Here is a 6221-nt window from a genome sequence, read left to right as displayed (position 1 = left end):
CAGATCAGCTAATTAGCAATCTTAATTACCTATTGCCATGCAGCCTAACATAGTCACAGGTTCCAGGGATTAGAACACATACATCTCTGGGGGACTGTTATTCTGTCAAGTGCAGATATAAAAGGAGGTCTCTCAGACTCTGTATTACTATTCACTACCCAATTTTAGCAGTACCATTTTTTAAAAAAATATTTTATTTATTTGACAGAGAGAGAGAGATCACAAGTAGGCAGAGAGGCAGGCAGAGAGAGAGGAAAGAAAGCAGGCTCCCTGCTGAGCAGATAGCCTGAAGGGAGGCTCCATCCCAGGATCCTGGGATCATGACCTGAGCCGAAGGCAGAGGCTTTAACCCACTAAGCAACCCAGGCGCCCCTAGCAGTACCATTTTAACAATGAAATGGGATTGTGTTGTACTCCCAGTCAATGTTTATTTTAAGAATTAACTCAGTATGTGAGGTCCTTTATAAGTCAGACTCAGTGTATCTTCCTACAGTAGGTTTTCCCTCCTTCCTGCGATGTTATTATGGATGGCCACATTGACATGGGTGCTTCTCACTGAAAGCACTGCTGTTTCTCCTACCCCCTTAAATGTACACAATCTAATCTGTGCATCTGTCATATTCTCTGTTCTTTTTCCACCTAGAAACTTACTGAGGATAGAATTCAAGTACCAATCTTTTTTAAATTTTAATTCCAGCATATTTAACATAGCATGTTATATTAGTTTCACATACACTATATAGTGATTCAGCAATTCCATATGTCACCTGGTACTCATCAAAAGTGCCCTCCTTAATCCCCATCATCTAGTTCACCCATCCCCCACCCGTCTCCTCTCTGCGAACCATCAGTTTTTTCTCTGGATTTAAGAGTTTGTTTCTTAGTTTCTCTGTCTCTCTTTTTTTCTTTGCTCACTTGTTTTATTTCTTAAATTCCACATATGAGTGAAATCATATGGTATTTGTCTTTCTCTGACTGACTTAGCATTATACTCTCTAGCTCCATCCATGTCACTGTATGGCGATTTAATTCCTCTTTACGGCTAAATAATATTCCATTATAAATATATATGCCACATCTTTCTTATCCATTCATCAATAGATGGAAACTTGGGCTGCTTCCATATTTTGGTTACTATAAATAAAATTGGGATGCATGTATCCCTTTGAATTAGTGTTTTTGTATTCTTTGTATAAATACTATAGAGTGAGTGTTGGATCATAGGGTAGTTCTATTTTTAACTTTTTGAGGAAACTTCATACTGTTCTCCATGGTGCTACACCAGATTACATTTCCACCAACAGTGCAAGAGTGTTCCTTTTCCTCCACAGCCTTGTCAAGACTTGTTGTTTCTTGTGTTTTTTATCCTAGCCATTCCAACTGGTGTGAGGTGATACTTCATTTGGTTTTGATTTGCTTTTCCCTGATGAGTGATGCTGAGCATTTTTTCATGTGTCTGTTGGACATCTGATGTCTTTTTTTTTTTTTTAAGGTTTTATTTATTTATTTGACAGAGAGATCATACACAGGCAGAGAGAGAGGCAGGCAGAGAGAGGGGGGGAAGCAGGCTCTCTGCTGAGCAGAGAGTCCAATGTGGGGTTCAATTCCAGGACCCTGAGATCATGACCTGAGCTGAAGGCAGAGGCTTAGCCCACTGAGCCACCCAGGCACCCCCATTTGAATACCTTCTTTGGAGAAATGTCTGTTCATGTCTTCTGCCCATTTTTTAATTGGATTGTTTGTTTTGGGGGTGTTGAGTTATACAAGTTGTTTACATATTTTGGAAAATAACTCCTTATCAAATATGTCATTTGCAAATATCTTCTCCCATTCCAAAGGTTGCATTTTACTTTTGTTGATTGTTTCCTTTACTGTGCAGAACATTTTTATTTTGATGTAATCCCAATAATTTATTTTTGCTTTTGCTTTCCTAGCCTCAGGGGACATATCTAGGAATGTCGTCCTATGGTGAACATCAGAGACATCATTGTCTTTGCTGTCTTCTATGGTTTTTATGGTGTCTGGTCCCATATTGTCTTACATCCATTTTGAATTTGTTTTTGTGTATGGTGTAAGAAAGTGGTCCAGTTCATTCTTCTGCATGTAACTGTCCAGTTTTTCCAGCACCATTTGTTAGAGACTGCCTTTTGCTATTGGATATTTTTTATGCTTTGTTGAAAATTAATTGCCTATTTAATTGTGAATTTAATTTCTGAGCTTTCTATTCTTTTTCAGTGATTGCTGTGTTTATTTTTTGCCAATACCATACTGTTTTGATCATTACAATTTTGTAATATAACTTGCTGTAATTTAAGTTGCTATCTGGAATGGTGATACCAGCAGCTTTACTTTTCTTTCAAGTACCAATCTTTCTATGAAGCCACCTTTGATGCCTTAAGGAGAGAGTATATTTTTCTTCAATGTGCTTCCTTAGAACTGTGTGTTCTTCCTTTTTATACATTATAGATTTTTATTATGTATATAGAATCCCCATTGGAATCTGGCAATATCAATTTAGGGCTATGTCCTTTTGCCTTTCTATGTAGAAACATGCTGAGTTCCTAGAAAATGGTGGAAAATTATAAAGACTTTGTGAGCAAACAAACCCATGAAAGTAAGAAGAGATTATGGTCCTAAACTTGCTTTTCACAAAGTTTTAAATTTTGTTTTTACTTGTCATTTTTGTAAATACTTACAAAGTTAAGAAAAGCTAAATAAAATTTGAGAAAGCAGTCCATGAACTAATACAGCAACTTTTACCAAATGATCATTTAGTACAGAGATATGTGCATAAAAATACATGTATCATTATTAAATTAACTGTTAAGAAGAATCCAATATGTGATTTTTGCATGAATAACAATATTTACAGAAAAGTATACAATTTTGGGTGTCTCAGTCGGTTAAGGGTTTGCCTTCAGCTCAGGTCACAATCCCAGGGTCCTGGGATGGAGTCCTGTTTTGAGCTCCTTGATCATGGGGGAGCCTGCTTCTCCCTCTGCGTGTCACTCCCCATGCTTATGCTCTTGCTTTCTCTCTCTCTATCTGACAAATAAATAAAATCTTTTTTTTTAAAATATTTTTATTTATTTATTTGACAGACAGAGGTCACAAGTAGGCAGAGAGGCAGGCAGAGAGAGAGAGGGAAGCAGGCTCTCCACTGAGCAGAGAGCCCAACTCGGGGCTCGATCCCAGGACCCTGGGATCATGACCCAGGTGCCCCAAATCTTTTTTTTTTTTTTAAAGAAAAGTATATAATTCTAACAGTTAAAATACTATAAATTTCATGTAATAAATTTCCCTAAGAATTCCATTCAAAGGTTTAACTCTTGCTTTTTGTATCTTTTTCCAGATACAGGTTTACAGAGCCAAAAACAATTTTCATCTGGTTTAAATTTTGAAATTTGAGATAAAGGTATTATGCAAATAAATGAAGTCCACTTAAGTGAGGACAAGCTGAAGCTTTGTTCAAAGCTTAGCTATAGCAAGGAAGTCAGCCACCACCACTTGTGTCTGACAGGGGCTCAAAAGTTAGGTTGGAGAGTTGGCAAACTTTACAGTGAAAAAAGGGAAGGATTCAGGTGTCCTCTGAGGATTGCTGCCTTGGGGAAGCTGGAAGTATTTTATGTAGAGATAAGAAAGCCATCTGATAGGATTGGTATGGTGAGCATAATCAGCTTTTCTGTTTGGTCCCAAAATAGAGGCAGGGTCAGAAATCAGGGTAGTTGGCACTTTTACTAAATCCTGACCAAGACGAGCCAGATGTGTGCTCTGGCTTCGTGGACTGTTTGCTGCAGATACTGTGGATCAGAGCTCTATTTTTCATATATGATCTGGAAATTTTCCATTTGTATGTTCAGTCTCTCCGTACCTCTTTTGGTCATCCTTTAGTCTGGGAGAAGTTGAGCAATATAGGGAAGGCCAGTGATACAGATCTTCCCTGCTCAGAGATTGTTCAGCAACCTCCACAGTCAGCTCTGCTGTACGATCTTGACCTTTTTATTGTTGCATTATCCTAATGACCATCTGAGGAGAAGGCAACTGTGAAGACACATGTAAGACTCTATCTAGAATACACTGGACCAGCCTCATGAACAATATGAAAAAAATAAACAAATTAATAGTCCTTATAAGATGCCTCAGAATCAGAAGCCTCAACTGCCTAAACCAAGCAGAGTAAACAAATCCCATAGGCCAAAAAGACAGACCCTAGAGAACTAAGTAGATTTTCCTTAAGATGATTCATAGCCTCTTCTACCTTGGCTTTTCTATTGATCTAAATACAGCAAGTAATAGTACAATGACACAGAAGCCACCATGACTGGCTAACAAAAAAATCCAGAGAAATGTGATTGGCCATCACTATTTGTGCTAATGAGTTGAGACTGATCATTTTTCTGGGTAGGAGAGAGGTGCTTTCATTAATAACTTCCCCCTGAGTGAGTGATGCATTTCTTACAGACTTTTCAGTTTGAAAGCATGCTACTGATGGGAAGACTGTTCTGATTCCTTACATAAAAAATAGGTCAGTAATTCCCCCAGGTAGACTCCCTGAATAATCAAGGTGGCCTCATTGTGGAGCTTGCTTCTGAGTTGGTATTTCCAGACTTTGTGATTTATGAAACTAGGGTCTTAGTGTATGGACAAGTCTTAGAATATTATTGCTAATGTTCATGAGGTATTATTATGAGGTTAATGGGATAGATGCCATGGCCTCCAAGGAAATTGTATTTAGTAGGAACACATAGAGATTTGGGGGAAAAAGAATTGTTTACAATGTAAGACCAGAGCCAAGGCCTTACATGAACTAGGTTACATATATAGACTTCCATTAGTATTTCTTAGGTGGGAAATATTTGCCCATTGTTCTATGAAGATTGTTGAATTAAAATTTAAAATTCCTTATGGTCTGATCAATAGATTCTAATAGTTGGTTCTTTTTCTGGGACACAGAGTCACTAGTGAAGCAATGGGTTGATTTGTTTACCATCATTTGTCCATGTAGATAAAGGTAGAAATTCCATTGGCTGTAATTCCTTATGGTCTCATTTGAGGTGTCCAGCATTGCCCAGAGGATTTTATATATCACCGAGGTCTTGTGATGGATGAGGATGTTCTAGATTAACAATTATAGTAAAAAGGGAAGAAAAGAGGAAAAAGGTTACCATGGGTGGATGACAACCAGGGCTCTATAGAAAATGAGAATGATTATAAGAAAGCATATCAAAGACAAAAGGGGAGTTAACTATGAATGTTGGTTCTACATCTTGGGCAGGAGCTGTTTACTATTTGAAGTCATTCACTTATTCTAAAGGTCTTGAATCAACTGTCTGCTTTCAAAGATCAGCTGCTTCTCGGGGATCTCTGAGAATTTTCAATTTGAGGTTCTGTACTGGCGTGGTCTTACAGTTTGTGTAGAATTCTAAATTTCTTCTTTGTTCTGAAATACAAACTCAAAGTTTGATTCCCTGGAGTTTGTTTGGAATTTGTTCTTCACAATACCTGCTAAAGTCTCTCCTGACAAAGTTCAAGAGCATCTTTTCTCTGATCTCTCCTCCAATAGATTAAATGTCTTGGCTGACAATCATAAAGAGTCTGTTTAGGAAGATGTTGTGGGAAGGCAGCCTTGATGTGTGTAGTGCATGGATATAGTACACGAGTACCTTTCAGTGTTTTGCCGTATCTGCATGCAGTATAGCAAAGCCTTGTATCAGAGATAAATTCCCTAATGACATCAGCCTGCACCAGTTCATAGGTAGATAACTTACATCTCCCTGAGGCAGGGGCCCAAATGACCATCACAAGTAGTGGGGAGAGTACCATTGGCCAGTGGAGCTCAAGGATTTCTGAAAATTCTGCCAATTTTAATTTAAGGATGTCACTGGTCATTTCAACCTTTCCAGGAGATAGTGTGTGTTTGGGAGGGGGGCAGGTAATAAAGTACATTTTTTGAGTGAAGGGTTACACTGTGTGTGTGTCTTTGTATATGGTCTAAGAGAGAATGCTTTTCCCTCCCTAGTTGTGTCATTCCCTGACTAGTGAACTGTGTTTTGGCAAAATTGTTATTTTTGTTTTGGAACTATATGTCCCTTTTCTGCTAAGGCTGAAGAAAAAAGTGGAATGTTTTTGTATGCTTGTTCTCTGAACAAACTAGAATATCTACATCTCATATCAGAACTGAATAACAAAGGAAAATTTATATCTTTTAAGTCTGGATTGAG

This window comes from Mustela lutreola, chromosome 9 (assembly GCF_030435805.1).
Source record: "Mustela lutreola isolate mMusLut2 chromosome 9, mMusLut2.pri, whole genome shotgun sequence".
NCBI lineage: Eukaryota > Metazoa > Chordata > Mammalia > Carnivora > Mustelidae > Mustela > Mustela lutreola.
The sequence above is the reverse complement of the archived record's forward strand: the minus strand, read 5'-3'. Positions refer to the sequence as shown.